General features: G+C 43.3%; 1 protein-coding gene across 2 annotated transcripts in view; it reads left to right on the top strand.

The window, feature by feature from the left end:
• RNGTT (RNA guanylyltransferase and 5'-phosphatase) overlaps positions 1-27654 on the top strand; it is a 347964-nt gene that overhangs the window by 82438 nt on the left and 237872 nt on the right. The gene's annotated exons all lie outside the window — the stretch shown is intronic.

Raw genomic sequence — 27654 nt, 5'->3', positions numbered from 1 at the left:
AAAACAATTCTAGGGTGTCTTTTCTCATACATACATATAACATAGTATGTTAGACCGAGTGAAGACAATGTCTATCCAGTTCTGCCAATTTCCACCCCCCTAGTTGATCCAGAGGAAGGCAAAAATTCGAAGAGGCAGAAGCCAATTGTCACATTTGGGAGAAAACTCCTTCCCGACTCCATAACGGCAATCAGAATAATCCCTGGATCAACCTTTGATATTCCTACCTAAATATAAGACCCGGAACTACAAACCCGCTGGTCACCTAATGTCTATATCCTGTAATATTCTTCTGCTTGAGAAAGATGTCTAGTCCCCTCTTAAACTCCGCAATGGATTTTGCCATCTCCACCTGCTCAGGCAGAGCGTTCCACAGTCTCACTGCTCTTACAGTAAAGAACCCTTTTTTGTGTTGGTGATGAAACCTGCTTTCTTCTAGACGTAGAGGTGCCCTCTTGTTACCGTCGCAGTCCTGGGTATAAACAGATCATTGGGAAGATCCTTGTATTGTCCCCTCATGTATTTATACATGGTTATTTGGTCGCCCCTTAGCCGTCTTTTTTCCAGGGTGAATAATCCCAATTTTGATAGCCTCTCTGGGTATTCCAGTCCTATTCAGTTTATTTATTTAGTTGCCCTTCTTTGGACCCTCTCAAGCACTGCAACATCTTTCCTGAGCACCAGTGTCCAGAACTGTACACAGTATTCTATGTGAGGCCTGACAAGTGCTTTATATAGTAGAAGAATAATGTTCTAATCCCTCGCCCCTATACCTCTTTTAATGCATCCCAAGACTTTATTTGCTTTTGCAGCCGCTGACTGGCATTGGTTGCTCCAATTAAATCTACAATCCACTAGTACTCCCAGGTCTTTTTCCATATCACTTTTCCCTAGCAGTATCCCATTTAGTGTATATTGGTGACATCCGTTTCTCTTGCCCATGTGCATAACCTTACATTTATCAACATTGAACTTCATTTGCCATTTTTCTGCCCAAGCCCCCAGCTTATCTAGGTCCGTTTGTAGCCGTACTTGTCCTCCGTTGCATTGATTATATTTAGAGATAAGCGAACCTACTCGGCCACGCCCCCTTTTTGCCCGAGCCCCGCGATTTTCGAGTACTTCCATACTCGGGCAAAAAGATTCGGGGGGCGCCGTGGGTGAGTGGGGGGTTGCAGCGGGGGCCGGCGCCCCCCGAATCTTTTCACCTGAGTACGGAAGTACTCGAAAATCGCGGTGCTCGATCGAGTAATTACTCGAAACAAGTAGGTTCGCTCATCTCTAATTATATTGTATAATTTTGTGTCATCTGCAAATATTGATATTTTACTGTGCAGCCCCTCTATCAGGTCGTTGATAAATATATTGAACAGAATGGGGCCCAATACTGAACCCTGTGGCACCCGCTAGCAACGGTGGCCCAATCAGAGTGTTCACCATTTATAACCACCCTCTGCTTTCTATCATTGAGACAATTCTTTACCCAGATACACGTTTTCGCCCAATCCGAGCTGTCTCATTTTATATATCACCCTATTATGCGGCACGGTGTCAAATGCTCTAGAGAAATCCAGATATACGAGATCAATAGACTCCCCCCAGGTCCAGCCTAGAACTTCATTGTAGAAGCTGATCAGATTGGTCTCTCATTACATTGCATTGTGCTGTTCCTATGTTATTTCTCCTGGAAATGTATTTATAAATTAACAACTCTGTGTTACTTTGACAAGTGGAAAAGTATGACATTAAATAGTCAGCACTGATTGGACGATATTGGAATGTACATGGAGATAGCCCCAAATAGTAGCACTCACTTGTCAATTTGCATATACATTTTGTTGGTAGAATAACAGTAGAGCATCACAATGCATAGTGTTAAACTTAAAAAAACAAAAAAAAACAAAAACGGATGGGCAGAAGTGCTCAACTGAGTGCTGTGCCCATTTGGCTTTTATTAGCAAGCTGTGTACGGACTCCGTAGACTTTCTATGGGCCCATAACGCTGAATGGACACAGCGCTCAAGGAAAGATGTTCCAGAATTGTTACTTCACAAAGAGCACAAGTATTCACTAAAACAGTGCCAGGAGAGATGTTGGGTGCTCTTTAAGCCTGCCTAGCCTTGCAATGTGTGTCCATAGAGTCGTTCGTTTTGCTGTATTTTTATGCGGAGATGTCTTTTACCTACTGCATGGTGAATTATCCATATGTCCGGGAATATTAATAGGGCTAGCAAGCTAAGCATATGCCTGGTAAATAAGGAAAATAATCTCCAATGAACCGCTGCAGTATGCATTCTCTCTGTATATATTATTAGTCCTGCGTTCTGGTCCAATTTAAATAGTCATTTTCTCCTTCCTCTTTCTTCTTTCCTGACCTAGTTTTCCAGGTGTTATTGGTTCTCCAGTATTTCATTATTAGTGCTCAGCAATTTGTAAGGAGTCACACACAAGCTTTCCTACCATTCTGCTCGTCAGCGGTTTATTTGTAGAGCTTTGTTACAATGAGTCACACTGAAACTGTTTAGCACATACAAGCCGCATTACAACTTGTGATCCGAACGCAGGATGAAAGGATTGGCAGACACGATTAGTCTTTTCAGTATATGTAATTTTCTCAGTTCCAGGAAGGCTTTTGTAGTCCTGAGAGCGAGAGGTGGGGAAAAAGCATATGTCTTTTGACTTTTGGGGCAATGTTTTTCCTATTTTGTGTATATTGTCTTTTCTACCACTAGATGGCAGCAGAGTGGTAATGTTTGTTCAGTCCACAGGAATACGGATTGAAAATAAAGCAAGAAAAAAACGAGATATTTGGCTTTTCATGGAAGAGACAAACAAGTGAAATGTAGAAGTTAGCACATTTTCTTGGTAAATTATCACAGACTACTTTATTGCTGAGGACAAGTGTAATTATTTTTCATCTGTACCATGTCAATAAGCGGCATTGTAGATCTGTAGCTTTGTGTTAATTAAATTGAGAATGTTCTGTGCTGTAGCAATGGGAGGCTCGACTCTGGATCATATAGCTACTGATGTTTTTCTCTAGGCTTCCCTCCAGTGTTGGGAGCAATTTACAACGTGTTTACAGAGTGGTTTGGTAAAGAGCCTGTTACTGCCTCTAGGTGCCTATTTTCTTTGCTCTGGTTAGTAAATAGGAATTGTAGGATGTACATTGTGCATTTCAGCTCTTTTCTGCTTAAATTGGAGAGAGTGTAGCAATAAAGTACACATATTCAATTACAGCCATGCAAGCGGGGAGACAGTATTTACAGGAAAACCACTACCAGCATGGTCATCAGCCTTCATTATTGTTAATATGCTGCATGAAGCATAGGTGATTTTCTTCTAAAATAGTCTTAAAGTGCCTCTAAATGTATAATAAGGAAACGCTCATACGGTATATTGTTACGATGTGAGGCTGATGGTCAACCTGTTTAGTTCACGTCACTGCCACTTTCTCTCTAAGACCAGTTTCACACACGTGTATTGTAACAGGTCCTTAATACTGGAGTGTATTTGTAATTGTAAGACTGCATTTTAAAGGGGTTATCCAAGAAGTGGCTGCAGGGATATACTGGGGTCAGGTTAGAGTGGAAGCGCTGCTCCAACCCCTGTGTAACGGCCGACACTCGTAATTGCAAGCACAGCTCTGATTGAAATCAGTGGGAGCTGCTTTTGTAATTGCAAGCTAGGATCCCATTGATTTAAGTGGGAGCTGCACTAGCAATTATAAGTGTCGACCGCTACACAGGGGTTGGCGCAGTGCGTCCGCTCCGACCCTAGTGTTATCCCAATGGTCGCTTCCTGGATAACCCCTTTAAAGAATATATTAAAAATGGGGAAAACAGAGGGACTAGAGCAAAGTGCCAGTCTAGAAACATTGGGGCACAAGTCCCCCAGCACAGACACTGGTCTCTAAACTGCCAGGTAGTTAGAGAAACAGAAAAATTATGGGAGTTAGCAGAGCCTGGTGAAAGGTTCCCAAAATTATTTAGGACAGAGCCCTTATTCACTGGATTAAGCAGCAGCATAACACAACATCCTCTCTGATCTGCAGCAGGATCACAGAATATAGACCGTCAGGCTGGGATAGTCTATCCCCTGCAGGATGGTAGTGAGGATCCTCTCGGATGTACAAGCTACCTCAAGGTCTGAGCCTTGCAAGCAGTGCTGTACTGCAGGATAGGCACCACCGGAGAATCAGAAAGGGCAGTGTGCACCAAAGGCTTCAGGGGCTGCAGTAACAGACACAGCACTTGGTCTGCATGCGCCAAATGTCACAGCGTAGGACAAACATGGCAACTGTGATCCCGGTACACAGCGGCAGGCCACAAACGTGTCCACAGTGCGCCAGAGGGTCATCTTAGCACAGCTTTGGACACTCTGATCTAGAAGAGGCTCTTTTGCATCCAAACCTTGTGGGCTACATAAAATGACGTGGCAGGCCAGATTTGGCTTGCAGACCTTGAGTTTGACACATGTTCTAACTGCTTTAACCTCAAGTACTGCAATTGTGGCTAAAATGGCTCTTTTAGACGTTGCTGAATGTGGCACATTATATATCTTTAATGATGCATTTTTGGTTCTAGGCCCTTAAACCCCTGTCTTTAAATATTTCTCCATTGCTTTTTTTAATAACATTAACAATGTATCCAGACATTTATGTTTTTACTTCCCCGTCCCCTCCCTTCCCGACCAATTTGTAAAGGAGCGCTAAACGTAGACTGCTCATACCTATTGGATGACTATAATGAGATAATCTGGCAATGCCACAAACTCCCAGTCAAATCATTTGCAAATAATGCATATAAATCTAGCTTCTCTTTAAAATATAAATACCCAGAATTTGTTTGGGTGACACCCCTTCCTCAGCTCAGAAGAGCAAATAGAAACATAGAGGAGAAAAATAAAAATTGCAAGGCGTACCTCTGAGATGGCTGTTAGCAGAATGCTGCTTCAGCTGACAGCTCTCACTCTGCCCCCCATACACTGAATTCGTGACCGGTCTGCGAGATAGCTATTGCCAACCAGTTGTCTTAGGGCTTATCCACATGAGCAGATGTTTAGTCCATGTTCTTCCCGAGCCTACAGCAGACTAGACTTGGGCAGCACATGGACCTATACTAGCCAATGAGTCTACTCAGATATGCAACTTTTTTACATGGACCATTGGTCCGTGTGAAAAAGTTGCAGCATGTTGTATTCTGGTTCACTTGCAGTATTGGAAAAAGAAAGCTTACCAACAGCACACATTTGTTCCAACATCTGGTAGGACTAGGATGATGCAACAGCCACTTGGGGACCTAGAATCACTATTCCCTGATCGAATTCAGAGTACGAACACAGTCTGTGGCAGCATATCAAGATGCAAAATAGGAGAGTAGCTTTATTCCTCCATGCCAGAAGATCAGTCGCTACTTTTTGACCACAAAGGTCTTTGTGAAGCTTGACAAAATGAAATTAGGGCGTGCAATGTTAACGGCTCTGTATGTCTGTGTGCTCTCCCATATTTTTGCATCTGATTTCGTGAACCGCAAACTAACATACGTGTGTGAATTTGGTCTTGCAGCCAGAAACCATATTATTAGGAGGGGAGGTATGGCAGGTCTCCTGGGACACACAAAATAAATAAATCTTGTTATTTGTATAGCGCCAACTTATTCCGCAGAGCTTTCAAGTAATTTGTTTATTATACCCCACCAAGCTGGGCACTCATTTTACCGACCTCGGAAGGATGGAAGACTGAGTCGACCTTGAGCCGGCTACTTGTACCAAGTGGGGATTGGATCGGCAGCCTTCAGGTCGTGAGCGGGAGCTTAGGACTGCATTTCTGCTGTTTTAGCACTGTGCACCACACAAGGCTCTTTATGTCCTGTTGTTAATTGTATTATGAGACGAAATAGGACAAAGGAAAGAATAATATTAAAGGAAGAAATTATGGGATTTTTTGTCTATTTTATGTGTCCAGTGTTCCTTTTACGAGGAACCAAAGAATCATCTCTGGACAAAAATATATGCCTTTCTCAGGGAACCACCAAGAGATGAATTATAAACTCATAACTAGGTGGTACTGTACGCCAGCAAGACTGGCCAAAATCTTCCCAGGGCTCTCTGATATGTGCTGGAGATGCCTGGGGGAGAGGGGCACGCTCATGCATATATGGTGGTCCTGCCCCCAACTCTCTGGACTGTGGTCGGAAATTGAAGGATTATACAATTCCCTGAATAGGGGAGCAATATCCTTGACACCAGAAACGGTTCTATTATCTATATTACCAGGGTCCATGAGCACCAATAAGACTAATATTTTAAGGTTTTTTCTTCAAACCATGAGAACGTTGATCCCTAGATACTGGAGGTCACAGGACCCCCCGACACGCCTGAATTGGGTGACAACGATGGATGAGATTAGCCGGATGGAGGAGATGAGGGCCAGAGACGACGCCCAATATACATCCTATCATGCCACTTGGGGGGTTTGGTTGACATTTCGCAAATCTACTAAGTTTGGCCATTGGTTGGCAAATGGATTCATATCTCAATAATAACCGGGGCGGGTCGGCCGGGCGGCGCGGGCAGGAGGCACACCTTCCCCCCCCCTCCCCCCCCCCCCTTCCTTTTTCTCTTTCTCTATCACTTCTCTTCCTAACGTTTTCTCTTCCTCTCCTTTTCTTCCCTTCTGTTCTCTCTAATTTCCACATCTACTACCCCCACTCCCTCTTTAAATTCTCACACCTTATTCCACACCCACCCTTTGGGTGCTACTACCCCTTACTGGGGCAACATGGACATTGATATAGTCAGTAGCCTTATTAGGGAACGGATATCCCCATCACTCATTAATTGGCCATAATGAATAGGACTATTACATAGATTTAGAACGTTGAACAAAGAAAATTTAGAGATACCTTAAGGAATAACTTTATTGAATTCATAAGCATTCCATTTACCAAATTGCAGTTTAAGACATTGTTATAAATATTTCACAGATACGAATAATATGGAGAACAATGCTTTCATTATAATCTGTTATGTACAAGTCTCTAATAAAACACATTTTTGATTTAAAAAAAAAAAATATATATATATGCCTTTCAATTAAAAAGCAGCTGCACGTTCTACATTTCAACTGCCTTTGTTATTCAGTGTTAGTACCTGGAAGTAATGACTAGTTGTGCCAGCCTTAGTTGCCGCTTTTCTCTGTAAGGCCCCACGTAACATGGTAGATTTTTTTGCCTGTTAGATTTTCTGCCTATTGACGATCTAGCAGATAGATTGCTGCTCGCTTATCTGCATTCACATGGAGCCAACATATGTACTGGATGTGATTGAACGATCATATGTGCCATTGTTCAGGAGCGCATAGCATATAGTTGGCGGAACATTCCTGATTACATGAGCTGGCAACAAACCATTTTTTATGCTCATCAAAGATGCGATCAGTGACAACCATTTTCTCATTTGCTGGCAGATTGATGGAAATGTTTACAGGGGGCAATGATTTGGGAACACAAAGCCTGTTTGAAAGCGGTTTGCCCATTTATTGGCCTGTGTAAACGGGTCTTGAGTGCAGTTTTCATAGTGCACACCTTTAATTACAAGGAATTGCAGAGCTTCAAATGACAGCAAAAATGGCTGCTATTGTACCTTAAAATTCGCAAATGGTTACAAGAATTGACAGTCTGGCCACCATTTATGACTAGCCCTGCCGCTGCTTTCCTGCAGCAGTGATTTTAAGATTTATCATAGTGGCTCTAGCCTCAGTTTATTCTACCTATTAGTTTTGCAACAGGTGAAACATCAACTTTTTGGTGCAAAAGTTACATTAAGGCCCAATGTCCATGATTGGATCTGATTTTCAAAATCTGCGCATCAAGCTGCCCATAGAGATACCTGGGTGTCCGCAAGTGAAATAAGGCATACAGATTTGATTTGTGGAACTTCTGGTCCGCAAAAAAAATTGTAGCATGACCTATTTCACTGCGGATACCGCAGGGACGGCTTCCAGTGAATGCAAAGGAAGTTATCCGATCCGCGGCTGTGGATTCCGCGGAAAAGCAATAGTTTAAAGTAAAAGAAAAACTCTACTGCGCGTGTGCGGCGGTGCACCGACTGGCTCTTCCGCACACATCCGCAGTGAAGAACAGAGAATACTTGGATGGGTAAGTAAAAGTCCCGCAGTGTCCTCTGCCACGGGCAGGGTTGGATTCCGCTGCGGGCTCCCGCATGCGGAATCCGATCCACCTGTGGACTTGAGGCCTGATGCTGCAGGCCATTTCTCATGAAGCAACACCCTTTTTTGAACTTGGCAAAAAGATGGGTTTAAAGTATATAAATGTAGACCAAAGCAGGGAAGACAGATTTTTGGTGCATTTACAATAGTAAATCTGCTCCTATATTTTCTCTGAGACGCCACAGCATTTCAGGGTAAAACATGGTTCTCCTATAAATTAGGTAGTCTCTTGGTATTTCATGCTGCCCGAGGTTCAAGCAGTCATGAAAATGCTGACAGGTTCCCTTTAAACATAAGATCGTGTAGCGATTTGATGAATGTCAGAGTCCAAATTGCGAGTTCATTTATATGGTAATTCAGAATGGTTGAGCGCAGATCAATAACTGAAGATTAATATATTCTGCACTTCTACCATGATCCTCACCTTATGGCGGTCCTGTGTGTCCATTGATTAGTACACTGTACATTATAGACTCGATGTAAATGGGATTGTTTGCTATATGTTGCTGCACTTTACAGTCTCATGGCAGTAATATATTTGTTGTGCATCCATTACCTCTCTGCTAGTATTTTATTACAAAGCACATTCTATCTACTTAATGGGTGCGCTGTGCAGCGTGAAACAATAATTCTCTCTCATGTCATTTATTAAAGTGGCACTCCATTTTTGAGCAACTTTTACCTTTAAACGGCATCAAAAACAAAAACATTTTGTCATTATTACAGAAACAATCCTTTATCTTCTCTTGAATTGTAGCAGCAGACAGTAAAATCGGCTTATTACTAATAATTTCATAAAAACTGTAATCATTTCAGATTTCTCTTCTTTAAAGGGGTATTCTGGTAACAACCCCTCCCCTCTATTAGCTTGAGATGTGAGCGGAGTCGGGCATGCCTCTAGGTACTGTCAGAACGCATTCGCTTCTGTAAGTGTTCTCCAAAATCAAGGCATCCGTTGTACTGGACAACCCCTGTATAGCTGCAGCGTGGTTATTCATGACATTTTTGGATAGACATCGAAGTCATGGCTTTAATTAGCACATAGTGATGTATGGCATGGCAGAAATTCTTTGGTGAAGCGGCGTTCAGTCAGATCATTTGATGCGTTACACGTAGCACTTGTAACAGAAGAGATCACAGTATCACTGGGAATATTCTGATAATGTTGCTGTTTATGTAACATTTAGGTAAAGTAAGTTGTTTCTTTTACCTTTTGGATATTGGAATATTGCACAGTGGTCAAAACCAACATGGAAAACGACTTGGGGATTTTAGTTAACTATAAGCTTAACTGGAGCAACCAGTGTCAGGCAGCTGCTGCCAAAGCAAATAGGATCAAAGAGGTCTAGGGGCACGTGATGAAAACATTGTTCTTCCTCTTTACCAGTCACTGGTCAGACCACACATGGAATATTGTATACAGTTTTGGGCACCGGTACTCAAGAAGGAGCTTGAGCAGGTACAAAGTAAAGTAGAACAGTAAAGTAATAAATGGCATTGCAGAGGTTATCAAAATTTGGATTATTTAGTTTAGAAAAAAGATGGCTGGGGGGCGACCTAATAACTATGTGTAGATATATAAGGGGACAATACAGAGATCTCTCCCATTTATTTATACCCAGGACTGTGACTGTAACAAGGGGACATCCAGTATGTTTAGAGAAAAGGTTTTTTGCACGGACATAGAAAGGGCTTCTTTACTGTAAGAGCAGTGAGACTATGGAACTCTCTGCTTGAGGATGTGGTAATGGGGAACTCGCTAAGAGTCCAAGAGGGGTCTGGATGCCTTTTTTGAGCAATACAATATTATGTGTTATGATCATTAATTACTTCAAAAGGGTCAGTGATCCAGGAATTATTTAGATTGCCAGCTTGGAGTCGGCAAAGAATTTTTTTCCTTAAACGGGGAAAATTGGTTTCTACCTCAATAGATCAGCATTGGGGGGTAATGGGCTAAACTATATGAACATATGTCTTTTTTCGGCCTTACATACTATGTTACTATGAGTTTACCCACCAGTACTTTTTTTTTTTAGTGCCATGGACATTTTGACGAGTCGTGATCCCCCCCCCCTTCAAATATGCATGATTGGCATGGTATTATTTGTAAAGGCTGGTTAGGGATGGAAGTGGTAGTGAATAATTACAAGGTACCTGGAGGATGTATTTCTTACAGTGTAGCCTATGAATTCTTCAGAACAAAAATCAGCTTAAAATGTGCATATATAATGGAGAAGTGGTCTCCAAAATCTACATTGTTGTAATAGAAAATACAGCTAGTATAATAGAGAGTATGTAGTCGAAAATTTTGTGTGGGCATTAGAAGTGGGAATATGCATTCCTTCTCTCTCCCAGACGAAGTATGTGTTAGGTCTCTACAGAGGTTAGCAGAAAATAAAGCAGATCACTTGTGTGGAAGCATTAAAACAGAAAATACATTACATTTTTTTCTAAGCCGTTTAATGGAAAGGGGCCACATAACATCCGTATGCATGGGGCCATGGTCGAAATCTCTCTAAATGCTTGTATAGAAGTACAAATAATGAACCATGTTCCATTCTGTTTTTTTCCCAGAAATGTAGTACTGTACTCAGTTAACCTGCCACTGAGTCTACTAAATGTACTTTTACCAAATTAATAGAATTAAGCAGCATGTGCTATGGTGTCAGTTGTTTGTTGTAAATATAGGTTTTCCCTATGCGGAAAAGGCATCCTCCATATCTGCAACAGGGGTAATATTTGTATCTGTATCATACACACACAAGCACATTAATATTTAGTACTAGGCTTCGGTAATGCAAATTCTGTGGGAGATAGATGAGGGATATTTCAATAAAGCAAGGGTGGAAGCAGTTTGGGAGTCCCACAACAAACAACTAGGTGCCCACTGTTTGAGCAGTCCCTATTTTCCTACCTAGAGGAGTCCCTCTTCCTTAGAATGTCTGGCCATGACTACTTAAAGGGGTTGTCGGAAACTTTGGGATGATTGGCTAGGGGGCGTGGCTGGGGATCCCCACCAATCAGCTAATTCCCAGTGCCATGGACAGCGTAGGAAACAAACTGCAGTGCAATGGTCTGGTTGATATTGCAGACAAAGCTCCCATTGAATTCAATGCAAACTGTGCTGCTGCGATGTTGTCAACACTACCTGCTTCCAGCATTGACCACATTGACAGCAGCATTGGAAATATCGAGCTGTGCAACCCCACCGATTTGGCAATGATAAAAAAAAACCTCCTAAAGTCTTGGACAATCCCTTTAGCATTTGTTACACTGTCAGTGAATGTAAATTCTGGAATCTTTCTAAACCCATTATTATTACTTTTATCAAAGTACTAACGACCACCTGTCCATCAGTGAGTGAGTGAGTTACATGAGCTTCCCCCGATCATATGACTGTGATGTCATCACAGGTCCTGTAAGCACACGGTGCGGCTAGGTGTTCATTAGTATTTCATAGCAACTGAAGCCGTGGGGTTTTGTAGGAGATGGAATACTAACGAGCACCTACAGCAGCCGTGGCTTACAGGACCTGTCGTGATGTCACTGTCATGTGATCAGTCACCTGAGTGTGAGGAGTCCAGGGTCACATGACCCGGGGGTGATCAGTGTGTGCAGGACTCTGCTGTGCTGCTTTTCATCCCTGTTGTATGAAGAATGTATGCAGCTGAGCTGTATGTAATGTACATGTAGCAGAGCTGTGTGTGTGTGTGACGTGCATGTAGCAGAGCTGTGTGGCGCCACCAGAAACACTGGTACTATGGTTTCCTAATAAATACTAGTATGTTACTATTGAGAAACTGAGACGAGGCTCTCTTTAATAAATCTGTTTTTATGGCTTTTTTTCTGATGTAGTTTCAGTTAAGGTGTTGTGTGTCTGATTGGCTCATTAGGGGTGCATCACACACAGTACATTTGCACAGTAGCCAGATGTTGCAATGAAATGAACAAAGCTGTTTAAATCAAATTCACACAATACAGCTGCAAAGCACAGTTATTTTATGGTTTGCTGCTCCTTCCCTCTCTAGGAATATTTTGCATTACTGTTTAGGGAAAAAAACTGTGATATAAGCGTGTGTCTATTTAAAGGGGTTGTCCCGCGCCGAAACGGGTTTTTTTTTTTTTCAACCCCCCCCCCTGTTCGGCGCGAGACAACCCCGATGCAGGGAGGTAAAGAAAGCTCACCGGAGCGCTTACCTGAATCCCCGCGCTCCGGTGACTTCTCTACTCACCGCTGAAGATGGCCTCTTCCTCCGTGGACCGCAGCTCTTCTGTGCGGTCCACTGCCGATTCCAGCCTCCTGATTGGCTGGAATCGGCACGTGACGGGGCGGAGCTACACGGAGCTACACGGAGCCCCATAGAGAAGAGGAGAAGACCCGGACTGCGCAAGCGCGGCTAATTTGGCCATCGGAGGGCGAAAATTAGTCGGCACCATGGAGACGAGGACGCCAGCAACGGAGCAGGTAAGTATAAAACTTTTTATAACTTCTGCATGGCTCATAATTAATGCACAATGTACATTACAAAGTGCATTATTATGGCCATGCAGAAGTGTACAGACCCACTTGCTGCCTCGGGACAACCCCTTTAACATGTCGCTTTAGATGTCCTCTTTTGGGCAGAACTGTAGGGTGGAGGAAGTTTTGTCACATAAGCATCAGATTGTTCTGTTCCTGAATATACATACTTTCAGCCCCGCGCTAATCGTGGCAGAACACTCCCATTGTTTTCAATGGGACCGCTCAGACAGCCGCTCACTCGCAGCGCTTTTCAGTGCCTTTCAGCGCCGCAATTTTCCAGTGGTGTCTGTTCTGTTTTTGAGCATTTTTAGCGCTCTTCATCAATAATGAGGAGTGCTAGAAGTCGGCGTCGGCCACAGCATCACTGCGGCCAAAAGCTAAGCTCAGCAAAGCGCTGTGATTTAAATCGCAACGCTTACCACAATGCCTGTGTGAGGGAGGCCTTAAAGGGATTGTCAGAATGTGGTGAGAAAAATGTTCTTGGCCTATGAAAAATGCTTTATTGTGCAAAAGTTATACAATATGTATTTGTGTATGTTTATCTATCTCTCGTGTCTGTCTGTCGGTCTCATAGCTATCTATTCCCTGTACATATCTTGACATATGTGGCATATAATTAGTTTGAAATAATCGGGGTGGGGGTGATACAGGAGCTACAAGTAGGGGGGATGAGCCACGGAGGAACATGGGCAGTACGGGAGTTACATCTGGAAATCAGTTGTTATAATGCAAACGGAGTGGGGCGGTAAGGTGGTGTAGGAGTAGAGGTCATATGCAATAAGCAGGGTAGACAGTGTTGGGAGCCATAGGGAGAGCTGGGGGACTAGGTCAGGAGGTTTGGTATGTCTCCTTGAAGAGGTGTGTTTTAAGGCTCGTCTGAAATTTCATGCATCAGGAATTGTCCGGATGCTTTGGAATAGAGCGTTCCAGAGGATGGGTGCTGCTCTGGTGAAGTCCTCTAGGCGAGCATGGGAGGTTCGTATTAGAGGGGTGTTTAGTCTGAGTGTGTTAGCAAATCGTGATGTGCGGGCTAGGTGGTGTACGGACAGGAGGGAGGCGATTTATGGTGGCGTAACGCCATGCAGAGCTTTGTGGGTGAGGGGGAGAAGTTTAAATTTAGTTCTGCTTTGGATGGGCAGCCAATGCAGTCATTAGCATAGTGCAGAGGCATCTGAGAAATCGCTGGATAGAAAAATTAGCCTAGCTGCCGTCTTTAGTGTGGATTGGGGAGGGGAGAGTCTGATGTGGGCTAGGCCAATGAACAGCAAGTAGTCGAGTTGGGAATGGAAGAGGTGACAAGTGTCTTAAGCGTGTCTGTGGTGAGGAACGGCTAGATTTTAGCAATATTTCTGATGTGCATATGGTATGCTTGGGCCAGAGATTGGATGTAGGGGGTAAAGGAGAGGTCAGAGTCCAGAGTGGCCCCCAGGCAGCGGGCGTGCTGTCTGGGGTTTATGATGGTGCCAGACACTGGAATGGAGATGTTGGGGGGAGGTCAGTTGGAAGGCGGAAAGTCAAGAAGGTCAGTTTTAGAGAGGATAAGTTTGAGAAAAACAGAGGACATAGTATTCAAGACAGCGGGCAGACAGTCGGTGATATTTTGGAGGAATGGTTCAGAAGTGTCATGAGAGGAGGTGCATAGCTGGGTGTCGTCAGCGTAGAGATAGTATTGGAAGCCAAATTTGCGGGTGGTTGGTCCAATCGGGGCTGTATAGATAGAGAAGAGAAGGGGAGGGGATAAAGGACCGAGCACTGGGGGACCCCGACACCAAGAGGAAGTGGAGAGAAGGTAGAGCCAGCAAAGGAGACACTAAAAGAGCAGTCAGAGTGGTAGGAGGAGCACCAGGCGAGAGCAGTATCCTTTAGGCCGATAGAGTTGAGCATAGTGAGAAGGAGGTCATGGTCGACAGTGTCAAATGCAGCGAAGAGGTCAAAGAGGATAAGTAGGGAGTAGTCACATCTAGACTTTGCCCATCATCAGGTCATTTGACACTTTTGTGAGGGCGGTTTCGATCAACTGTAGAGGGCAGAAACCGGACTGAAGGGGGTCGAGGAGAGAGTTGTCAGAAAGAAAGTGTGTGAGGCGGGAATAGACCAGGCGCTCTAGTAATTTGGAGATGAAGGGGAGGTTTGAGATGGGTCGGTAGTTGGCTGCGTCGGTCAGGTCAAGGGTTGTTTTTTTTAGCAGAGGGGATATGATGGAGTGTTTGACTGAGGAGGGGAAGATGCCAGAGGTTAAGGAGAGATTGCAGATAGTAGTGAAGTAGGTAATGACAGCTGGGGAGAGGGTCGCTAGCACAGGGGGTGGGGCGATCGGCGGAAAACAGCCTGAAGATTTCTTCCTCTGTCGTTGGTTCAAACATAGAAAGTGAATGGGTGATGGATGCAGTGCTGAGGAGACTAGGATCGGGGCTAGCCGTGCATTTTTCGCAGATTTCTTTTCGGATATTGATGATTTTTTTCTTCGAAATAGGCAGTTAGTTCTCTAGCACTCAGATCTGTCATGGGGGCCTGTTCTTTGGGGCTGAGGAGGGAGTGGAAGGCGTCAAAGAGTTGTGTGATTTTGAGGGGACAAGGGAGGTGAAATAAACTTGTTTGGCATGGTGAAGGGCTAGGTTATAGGTTTTAAGCATGTATTTGAAGTGGAGGAAGTCGGGTAGCTTTGATTTTCTCCACAGCCGCTCGGCGCAGCTAGAGCACCGCCGGATGAAGCGCGTTTGGGATGTGATCCAAGGTTGCTGTGGTCTGCGGTTGTCGGCTCAGTTCACAAGTGGTGCCGCTTCATTCAGAGCACGTCTGAGAGTGGTGTGGTAGTGTTCGGCTACCAGGTTAGGGCAGGAGAGGAGAGACATAGGGCACAGGGAGAACTGGATGGTCTCGGCGAAATGATGGGGGTGGACAGTCTGGAGGTTCCTAGAGGTGAGATAGGTAGATGAAAGGGTCACGGGAGATGCTAGGGTGCCTAATGGAGAAAGAGAGGAGGTTGTGATCCGAGAGTGGAAGGAGGGAGTTAGTAAAGTGGGAAGCAGAGCAGAGGTGGAGGAAGATTAAATTGAAAGTGTTGCCGTCTCTGTGAGTGGGGGAGTCTGAGAGTTGTGATAGGCCGAGGGAGGAGGTGAGCATTAAAAGCCAGGAGGCAGATGAGCTGGGGTCGTTAGTAGGGATATTGAAATCGCCAAAGATGAAGGTTGGGATATCACAGGATAGGAAGTGGGGGAGCCAGGCGGGTGGGACCTGGGGGCCGATAGATAACTGTGACGCATTGGGACAGTGAGCAGAACAGTCGTAGGGTGTAGACTTTGAATGACTAGAAGGTGAGCGAAGGAGCCGAGGAAATGACCTGGAAGGTACAGTTCGGCGAGAGAATGACGCCTACTCCTCCACCACACCTGTCGCCCGGTGTGGGAGAACTGCAGGCCATCATAGGACAATACAGCGGGAGAGGTGAGATCGGACTGCTATATCCAGGTTTTGATGAGGGCGAGCAGGTTGAAGTGTTTGGTGGTGATGAGGTTGTGAATGGTTGGGAGTTTGTTGCATGCGGATTGGGAGTTTCATAGGGTGCATTTGAATGGGGCAGTGTGGGTGCATGGGCTAATGGGGTGGTTTGGTATGATTGGGGGAGGGGGGATTTTGTAGGGAGCAGTACGGGGTGGGCCTGGGTTGGGGGATATGTCCCTTTCGACTAGGAATAGCAAGGGTAAGCAGGAGGTTGGGGTATTTGTGAGGGTGGCTAAGGTGTTTCTTGGTGGTATGCGGAGGATGGCGGCATCTGAGGAAGGTGAAAAGTGCATAGGAGCTCCTGAGCAGAGGAGGGAAGGGCTGATGTGGATAGAGTGCGTTGGGGCTGGGCGTAGGAAGAAAACAATAAACAACGATACCCCTCTCCCTGCGGCCACTGGGATCCAGCTTTGTAGCCTGCTGCGGTCTTAGTGATTCCTGTGACAAACCTCGGGACCACAGAGGGCTACAGCTCTGGATCCCAACGGCCACTGAGGGGCAAGTACCTCTCTATTTATTATTTTCACACGTGGTCCTATTGAAAAGGGATTGTCTGGTAACTGGACAACCACTTTAACGTTTTAACTTTATTTTTCAGGCCATTATGCTTTTATATTGTATAACATTTTTATTCAGACCTGGTGCCCCCAGAGGCCCTATACTCACCTGTCGTGATCCGCCACGAGTGTCTCGGCCAGCGAGCCAGCACGCATGCGCAGTGCAGCACATGATGCGCTGGACTGTGACACGGATTCCCACGATACTTCTGCAGTGCTCACTGTGGAATTATTGTGGGACAGACTACTTCTATTGGCTGCAATGGAAGCCGTCCGTGTGATTTTCTGCACAAAATACAACATGCTGCAATTCTCCCGCGCGAGCGGAAAATCGCAGTTGATTTCCACTCGTGGGCAGGCGAGAGTCGTTTAACACAGCATGTCTATGAACGGTCATTGCTGCGGAATTTGTGGTGGGTGTTTGACTGCAAATTCCACAATGATAATCCGTCCGTGGGCATGTGGCCTAAGCCAGAGTCGTCTTCAGAATTAAAAGATCAACCGTGCATAGACAGTCTGTTTGGTGTTTTTTTCCCCCCATCAGTTTGCTGTAGGTTGCTAGTTTGGCTGAATTCCAATAAGTGGCACTGTAGAGACATTGTTACATCTCACCATTTGCATAAACGTCCCAGAGGAGCATGCTCTACCTGAAGAGAAACCCCACCCTTCCTAATTGTACTTACGGATATCATATTAGGCTCTCCCATAGGCGTATACATATGGCATATGTGGGGTTTTTTATTAGGATCCCCAGCTGCTATGGCTGTGGCACATCTGCAATCATGTCAATGTGGTCACATAGTTAATCCCCTCGATCTGTTCAACTCCTTAAATACCATGGTTGCTATTAACAGCAATATTTAAGAGAGCAAATGGCTGAAACTGGAGTTATCTCCTTTCTGAGTTGTTACAGCGGTACCCAGTGGTACGGGTACAGCTCCTGTGCCCGCTCTATCACCATGACGTAATAGTACGACCGAGTTACCATTATAATGGATATGTGCATACTCTGCATATCTATGAAGGGCGGCCAGCACAATCCTTTCCTCCGGCGGGACCCCGCTGAGGGTGGAGTACTTTTGGAACGCGGACCTTTATCCTGGTTCATTATGTGCACCATTGTCATATGGTAACAGTTGTTCCTCATTTTCTATATGAATCCTGTCTGTAGAGACACGTATGACACTTGTAACAGTGTGAGAAGATTCTCCAATATTGCTGACATGAATGATGTTCTTGCATGGCCTCCAGTACATCTGTCTGAAAAATCCATACAAGTTTTACTGTAAAGTACACAAAAGCAGTCCTGAGAGTAATTTTAAGCCTAAGCAGAACATCTGCCCTTTCTCTTCTTGTTCCTGAAGGAAGGCACAGAAGCTTGTGTATACCGCCACATAGTGTGCTTATTTATGACTGTGTGCTAAGCCAGAAGGAGTTAGGAAGGATCACTGCACAGCTCCATAAGTGTTAAATGGAATGTGGTACTTCCCTGGGATTCTAGCTTATATTTTTCTAATCAATCCACTTGAACATAAGATATGTTTCGGATAATGGCCATTGATTCCTTTTGTAAGAGATATGTCTGATACTTCACTAGCACTCTCTTTACATAGCATTAGCAGTGCATTGAAAAGGGAAGCAATTATAATTGATTATTATGAAATGCTACCTGTGTGAGGGCAGCGATTAAATAGCCGGCAAATTGGCTTCCAAGCTTTATTTTCCTTGGATGTTAGAAGAAAGCTTTTTTTATGTAAGACATGTATTACCTCTGTGGTATTCACTTTCATCAGAACCGGTATGTATGATTTATTCTGTGTCATCAGGCACTTTCCTCAAGTCCAATATAGTTCTAAAGCTGTATTTTGTAATGTTGAAGTTTATCATATAGTTGCAAGAAAAAGTGCGTCCATCAGAATTATCTAGAGATATTACCATAAATATATATAATGATTAGGAACAATGGGATCTGGTTTATCTAAGACACAACTATAGGCAAACCGAATCTAAGTTAAGTACTAACATGTAGACAGTGCTAACATTTATGTCTTTTATTGAGCAAGTGTTCACAGTGCAGGGGGAAAAAAAGAGAGTGAACCCTTCCGTTTAATAACCTGCGAATGTCTCTTTAGCAAAAGTCACTTGAACCAAACGTTTCCTGTAGCTGCAAAAAAATGTGTAATGTCAAGGAGTTGATCAGTATTTCTGGGATGTTGTGTGTACAAAGCTCTCTTTTGGTTATGCCACAACATCTCAATAGGGTTATGGTCTGTACTCTGACATGGCCATTTCAAAATACAAATATTGTAATTGCAAATTAGATAAACACATTTTATTATTAATCAATGTAAAAAAAAAACATAATTCCATTACTTTTTCTATTGACTGTATATGCACCTGCAATAAAAGTCATCACTTCCATATATCTAATGTATGGACAATAAACCAGGTTCTTTTGATACAAGGTAGGCCAGTACACCTGAACAAAGCAGTTGAACTATTTTTGGGGGGTAAAAAAAAAATATATATATATATATATATATATATATTTGTTTTCATCATTAAAAAAAACGCAGTTTTGCTTGTACCTTTAATACATATCTTACGAGACATGTTAAAGGGGAGATGTATAAAGAAGAGGTTTGCTCTCTTTCTAATGATATGCAAAAATCTGAATATATAGTTTTGTAAGGAAGTTGTTTCATGAAGGCATTCCCGTCCATATGGCCTATTAGGGCCTATTCAGGTACTCTGGTTTCCTTCTATCTATGGTCCATTCCCCTTGCCCACTCTAACTTTTGGAATATTAGCGGGTCAGATGTTGTCATCTGCAGTCAGGAGAAGAAGTCGGAGCATTGGCTTTGCTGCCATTGAAATCAGTGTGAGTGCCATGCTAGTACTCTGCTCCCTGCTTCTTTCCTGGTCAGCATATCCTATCCAGTCATGACCAGGAGAGAAGCAGGAAGTGGAGCAGCGGTACGGCGCTTCCATTGATTTCAATAGGACGTGAACTTCCTGTTCTGACCGCTCATGACAACATCTGACTTGCTACCCTGGACAGCAGACCGGATGATCAGCTGGTCGGGGATCCATTTACTAGTACAGGCTGTTCATTGATTCAGCTCCCTGCACTGTCAGTGTGTCAATAGATGCAGAAAACCTGACATCACCCACTGACCGTGAGTGGAAAGACCTCCCATTTGAGTCATTGACCACATTGAGAGCCAGATCGAAAAAGAGCCCGTACAGGTAAACACAGTTGAGTATGCGTAAGGCCTCCCTCACACAGGGCGTTTGCAAAACGCTGCCTTTTCAGCTGTGTTTTCAGCCCAGCTGAAGAGGCTGCCTATTCATTTCAATGGGAGACTCAGCTGAAAACGCCCAAGAATAGAACATGCAGCGCTTTCAAAACGTAGCGTTTTTCAAAGCAGCGTTTTCAGCCCTGTGTGAGCGGCCCCATTGAAATGAATGGGAGCCTTGTACAGCGTTTAGCACGGGGCTGAAAACGCTGCTGAAAACGCCCTGTGTGAGGGAGGCCTAAGACGCAGGCAGTGAATCAGCGAGCCTGCGGCTGTAGAGCTTTGCAGCTTGGCCTGCTGACTCACACACACGGCAGGTTCTCTTTAACTGCAATGTGGATTTAAAAGTTAAGGGGCTTAATGGTGTTTTGCATGTTAAAAAAAAAAAAGTGACTCCGGTGCCATGCCATGCAATGGGGAAGGGGGTGCACATCATAAGCTAGGCCTCCCAAAACATACGTGAGAGCAGTCATCGTTGCCGCATGTATGTGATTATTAACTAGCTGGAATACCCAGCGTTGCCCACGATTAAAACTTGAACAAAGATACATTAACATGGATTGAGATTTTAAGGAAAATCTGTGTTGCCCATGGCAACGAATCACAGCGCAGCTTTAATTTTACCCCAGCGGTATAAGAAATACCAATGAATCACAGCGCAGCTTTTATATTACCTCAGCTATGTAAGGAATGGATTCTTTTTTTATTGTATTTCCTATCCATTTTTTTTGTCGTCTTTTAATATGCTGTGCAATTCAGATCTAGCGTGTAGCTCTAGCAGAGCTCGAGCTGCAACAATTACTAGAACCCAAGAATCTGTTGACCGCGCTGAGGCAAGATGAAAGACAAGCTGCTCTTAGAGGAGTTGGGACCCCGGAGCAGTCTCGGGCACATCGGACTTTAGATTATGAGCGTCATGCATCTCTTAGAGCAGTAGAGACTCTGGAGCAGTCTCGGGCCCGTCAGACTTTAGATTATGAGGGTCATGCGTCTCTTAGAGCAGTAGAGACCCTAGAGCAGTCTTGGGCCCATCGAACTCTAGATTATGAGTGTCACGCGTCTCTTAGAGCACTAGAGACCCTAGAGCAGTCTCGGGCCCGTCGGACTTTAGATTATGAGCGTCACGCATTTCTTAGAGCTACAGAGACATTGGAGCAATGTCAGGTCCGCAAAACTTTACAAGCTGACTGTCACACGTTTTTTAGAGCGACACAGACATTGGAGCAATCTCTGGGCCGCCGGTCCTTAAATGCTGCACATCGCTCATCCCTTAGATCTGCCGAGACCCTGGAGCAAACTCAGGCCTGTCAAACTACTTTTGTACGATTGCGGTGAATCAGGATATACAATTCGTGGTTCCAGATGGCGTTATTTGGTGGGGAACTTTTTATGTTTTAATATACAGCAAAACACAGATTTAGATAAAAAATACAAATACCACGTGGACAAACTCGCTGGTAACAATCTAGTAATTAATAGTTTGCTTGCTATGAGTTTACCATGATGCAATAAACAGACATCTGCACGTAAGCTTCCTGCCACCAATAATAATGGAGGTTACATGACCCTAAGGCCTCCTGCCCACTGGCGAGAGCGATATCGGGCTGTGATTCATGGCCTGATATCACTCTTGTAATCCATGGGAAACTCCTGAATGTGAGGCGCTTTCATGTGAAAACAGCCTCGCATCCCTGCAGGGATTCACTTCATCCCATTGCTCTCAATGGGGAGGCAGCAGCGCCAGCCCCGTTGAAAGCAATGGGAGAAGATCGCAATCCTCTGCCACAGCTGTGACAGCTGCAGCAGGGGATTCCCTCATCACTGAACACTGTCACATATGGAAAGATCTGTGCTGTATGAACTATGGCACAGATTCCCATTGAGTTCAATGGAATGTCAAAATGACAGATTCTGACACAAGCTAAAAACTGTGTGAACAGGGTCTTAGTCTCTTATATTTACATTGCTGAAACACGACCAGGAATAGCAGAGAAAAAAAATTACAATTTAAAAATAGTGTGCCAACGAACCCCTTTTAAGCTTTTCATGGTAGTATTGATGTCTAACCATTAAGTAAGCAGAGTAATAAAACCATTTGTTCTCTAAGATTCCAGCAGCAGGATAAAGGAAAAAGTTGCTTGGTGTAAACAGGTGCTAAGGATCCTAAAACTTGTGTTTTTGATAGATTGTCACAAAGTGGGACCTCTAATGTCCATCAAGGTTTACTGCTTAAAGGGGTTTCCTGGATCTAAGATATTGTTGATCTATCCTTGGGATAGGTCATCAATGTCAGATCTCTGCGAGTCTGCCTCTCTGGACATGTTTTGAAGGCTTTCATGATGACTGATATCGTGCAGCCTCTACAATCAGCTAATCAAGGGGGATCTCGAACAGCGGACCCCCACTGATCTGATCTTGATGACCTATTCTGAGGACAGGTCATTGATATCTTAGTCCTGGAAAACCCCTTGAATTCTCTTTGACTATTCACTTATTGAGACAATTTTGAATTATGCAGATGCCATTGAATCATCAGCGTTTTAAAGACTGTCATTGAAACCGAGCGCAGAATAGAATATTCACATAACATATAGAAAAGATTTATGAGAGGCAGTAATTATTACTCTGTGTTTTGCAGATGGGTATTTCTTCTCGGTCATTTAACACAATCGCCATCCACTAAATAAGTGGTTTGCTACACATAACCGATACATTGAGCAGGCAGAAACTGGCTTTGCTGAGAGAAATTAGATAATTGCGATCATATAAAATTAAGTATTTGTGATCAGGATTTTGCTTCGGTGATCACATTGAAGACTTCAGCTGTGATCTTCTGTGCTAAATTGTAGACAAACTGTAATAGATAGGACAGATTTGCTGGCATTTGCTTGTATCTATTTCTGAAGGCGGTAGAAACAGATAACAAAAAACTTGGCATAGAAAATTATAGGATGCTGTGAAAATGCTCAATGGATGGTTTAATTATAGGCATTAAGCAGAGATTTTGAACTTGTTAATCATTATCAAAAGAAAAGGATTTTAAGTCAATTGACTATAAAGAGGACACAGCAATCTTTTTTGACTTGGTTCTTACTATCTTCGAGCTGATAGGTGAATGAGGATCAAGACAACATCTGAGCTTTGTAAATAGATGCAACTGTTTGGTCACTGTCGGAATAAGAGAGAAGTGGAACAGATTATATTTATTCTTCACAACAACAACAAATACATGTTGCCTGGATGCCCCTTAGTTCGTCCATTGAATCCAGGGTTGAACAAATCCCAAAAGCCTGATTGGCGAAGCTCCTACAATATTTTTTTTCCCCTTGCTAATAGATCTGCTTCTTCCTTCACTTCAAGTGTACAGTTGAAAGAAAAAGTGAGTGAACCCTTTGGGCTTCCCTGGATTTCTGCCTTGATTACTAATGAAATGTGGGCTTATTGTAATCAATCAGTTAGAGACAAATGCAATTGAACTAAACTAATAATACACAGTTATACAGTTCATGTCATTTGTTGAGTAAATATTCAAAGTGCAGGAAGAAAAAATTAATCTCTGTGTTAATAGTTTCACGAAGACTAAATTAGCAGAAAGTGTTCAAATGAAGGAGATGAGATTGGAAGTGTGGCTTTCACAGGTGCTTTGAAAGCTTCTATAGACCTCTGTGTGGCCATCTTCAGCTGCCGGGAGGAGTGAAAAAGCAGGAAAGACAGCTGAGGGACATTTTGCCGAAAGAAACTGTTCAAAATTACTCAACGTTCTGCAAATCCTATTTGTAGCTGTAAGAAATGTTTAGTGGAGAGGATTGCTGCTAAAGGGAGATCTGCGGGTTACTAAATCGAAATGTCCCCTTTTTCTCCTTGCACTTTGGATGTTTGCTCATTGAGCTTAAGACATGTACAACTGTTTGTGTTTTACTCAGTAATCCAGGCAATACCAAAGTATTCTCTTTTACTTGGAACTGTCCGCCTATATGTTCCTTACTTCCAGTAAAGACACATCGGAATGTAACAGTATACACTAAATCTCTAGGAATAAGTTGCTTCCAAATTTGTGGCAACAATTAGGCAAGGCCCTTTTTTTTTGCTTCAGTAGAACTTGACTGACCTGCACAAATAAAAATCTTTGGAATCAGTCAAAACACTGTAAGTGAACCATTAGTGAGGTTGGGCACCCAACATCATTGACAGGCCTAACTAATACTCTTGCGAAGAATAATTTTGAACCCCTGCAACAATCTTCCAAAATCTAGTCAAAAACCTTCATAGGAGGTTGTAGGCATTATAGCAGTTGGGTGGGACAAACTCATAATTGATGGCCATCGTTTAAGTGGAGCAGTTTAACAAAGCTCATGTATAATACCAAGTTCAGGTGTTTGCACACTTTCAGATGTGTATTTTACAAATCACTGTTTGTGATGCATAGGATTTCTGGTTACATAAAACATATAGCTACGCTTGGGGTTTTCAGTTATCATTTGATGCCTGTAGTCAAGCAATTTTCTAGCGCAATCTATGCAATGCTCAAAATATATTTTGCAACAAGAGTCAAGTAAATGTTGATATTTCGTTAGACAAAATCTCAGAGTTGGACCAAAACGGGGAAAAAATATTTTTCCCTAAGATATGACTTTTATTAATATTATTAAAATCAAAGCACTCAAAACTAAATGATCAATAAATAACTAGGATGTGAGGCTACACCGTCGTGCAGTGTCTCACAATATGAGCCAGCTATTATGACAGTAAGAACTCTACTCCTCATCACATCAGATTTAGTTTGATCACATTTCTGTCGAGGATGTTATGTGTCTATGGCCCAAATATTCTACTTTTGGCGCTAGACACAGAGGAAACAAAAAGAATCTTGTTTCTCGAATTCAGATGTTCTGACAATGACTTGAGTATTAATAAAGACAACGCATTTCTGTGTCGATGTAGTGACACGTAATAAAGAGTCATTTAAATAACCTGTCACCTGGTTAATATGGTCGACAGTAAAAAATAACAAAAAAATTGCAACTGATCTATTAAGGTTCATTTCATTGTGTGAATATTTCCAAGGGGATCAGCCCATGTACTGGAAACCAGCAGCTAACTGTGATAGTCAGACACTACCTGGAGGCTCACATGAGATCCATCTTGGAATAAACTCAAATAAATGATACCAGTGCACAAAAAAGCTTGTATGGTATCAAAACATAGTAATGGCAGTTAGCCAGCGATTAAGGTCATACGTTAAGGTTTAAAAGCCTTTATGCCTTGCATTGTGAAGATACACCCCATCAACGGCTGTCATGTCTGAAATAGGGGTTTAATTCATGTAGGCAGATGCCAAAAAAGTCCTCTTGCTGTACAGCGCAAGAATTGTGGCTGATAGCAAAAAATGGACCTTTAGAGCAATTAGAAACAAGACTATCAGCCTACACCTAAGGCTAACTCACTTTCGCCATATAGCCCTAGTGGCAAACTGACAGCATATTAGTAAGATACGGTCCAGACTGAACCTGTCTTATAACAGAGTTCACAGATTCAAAATGAAGGAAAAAAGAGCTACAGCAAAGATAAATGCTAAACAGCCATGATGTCTGGCTACATGTGCAACCAGACTTAGAGTGGCTAGGGTTTATGTACTCATAGCTCCACCCCCAACACTGGAAGAGCAGCGCTATCCACCAATAATCTCTCCTCCTCTCCTGTAAAATAAGCATATCAGCTTCTTCCTATCAGTAAAAAAAAAGGTGTGAAAACCCAGTAGTGAGGGTAATGGGATTGCATATATGATAGAAATGCACATCAGTGACGTCATATGCTGGTGTGTCACGTGCCCTGCCACATGGCCACTACAGTGATGTTCACCTAAAGGAAGGGAACGCCCCCCAGCAGTGTCACTGATCACATTCAAATAAGGAAGGTGAAACAATACCTCTGCAGCGCCACCTATTGGAAGGCAGCATTGCTTCAAGTAAATGTTAGACTCTTTATACAAGCTGTTAGTGCAAACAAATATTTGCTATACGATATGCTATTGGGGTCCAAATTCAAGTTAGGATAAGCTGAGCTCAGGAGACTAACATTAAATCACATAGCATTGGATGTGATCCAAAGTAATCTGTTCATTGACTGACAGACAGCAGCTTTTATACAGGCACATGATCTAATTACAATAATTCAAATCTATTATAATTAATTTATTACCATTGGTCAAAGAAACATAAACATGCAAGATAAGGAATTTAACATCTAAATTGATGAAGAAAAAGCAGCACAGGCGCAGTAGAATCCTACATGAATAACTTCTCAGAATATAAAGATACAATGATTGTTTAGAGAGAGACAGGAGAACAGGGCGCAATGACGCAATACATTCTAGGGCCTTAGAATGTTCTAATCATTGATGTCCCTTCTTATTCTTCAATACATTTTAGCAAATCTTGTAAAAAGAAAAGTACTAAATAATTGACACAGAATATGGCTACTTGTTCACAAAATGGCCACTCATAGTATAGAACATGGAGTCATATTTATTTCACTAACACAAGCCTTATAACAATGACTGGGAACTGAAAACCAAGCCAGAATCTAAACACAGACAGCTGTTTGGGAGTTTTTGCCCCTCATCAGTATGCAGTAACAAACTGCCTTGACTAGTGAGAGGCCTATGATGTGGGTCGGGAGGGTCTCACGCTAGCCAAGGCAGTTTCCTACTGCACACTGATGAGGGGCAAAAATCCCAAAACAGCTGTCTGTGTATGGATTCTGGCTTGGTTTTCAATTTGCAGTCATTGTTCTAAGGCTTGTATAAAGAGTCTAACATTTACTTGAAGGAATGCTGCCTTCCAATAGGTGGCGATGCAGAGGTATTATTCCATCATCTTTATTTGCATATTCCCCAGAGCTGCATGGATGGCTTTATAAGTCTCCTCACTCTAGGACAGATATGGCAGATAAAATTAGGGGATGAATCAGATAAACACTGTTTATAGAGTACCTAGAGTGCTTGTATAGCTGCAGTTAGTAACTCGGAGGTCCAACATTACTAACACACAAAAGTATCAACTCTGTATGTGGTATATTTCATGTAAAAGTATGGTTTAACCCCTTGAGTGGCACGCCCGGAAAATTTCCGGGACGAGCTCCACTGCTCATAGCAACATAGCCCGGAAGATTTCCGGGCTATGTATCACTATGGGAGCTGCAGAGCACAATGCCACAAGCTGTGACAGTGTGCTCTGCCTGCACAGACCCACACAGAGCAGTGCAAGGGCTTTGAAAAACCAGCAGAAGATATTGCCGACATGTCGGCAATGTCCTGCTTTGTTTACAAGTTGCCATAGAGACCATCGGCTTGTCAGAAGCAAGCCGATGGTCTCTGTGGCAGGGAGAGCTGGTTGTTAGCTGTCAGAGGACAGCTAGGTACCAGCTCTTACAGCAGAGATCAGAGAAAACCTCCGATCTCTGCTGTGTTAACCCTTTACATGCTGCAGTCTATGTGACTGCAGCATGTAAAGGGCTGTCACTGCAGCATGTAAAGGGCTGTCACCA

The sequence above is a fragment of the Eleutherodactylus coqui genome, chromosome 1 (assembly GCF_035609145.1).
Source record: "Eleutherodactylus coqui strain aEleCoq1 chromosome 1, aEleCoq1.hap1, whole genome shotgun sequence".
NCBI lineage: Eukaryota > Metazoa > Chordata > Amphibia > Anura > Eleutherodactylidae > Eleutherodactylus > Eleutherodactylus coqui.
This window is presented reverse-complemented; position numbering and strand designations above follow the sequence as displayed.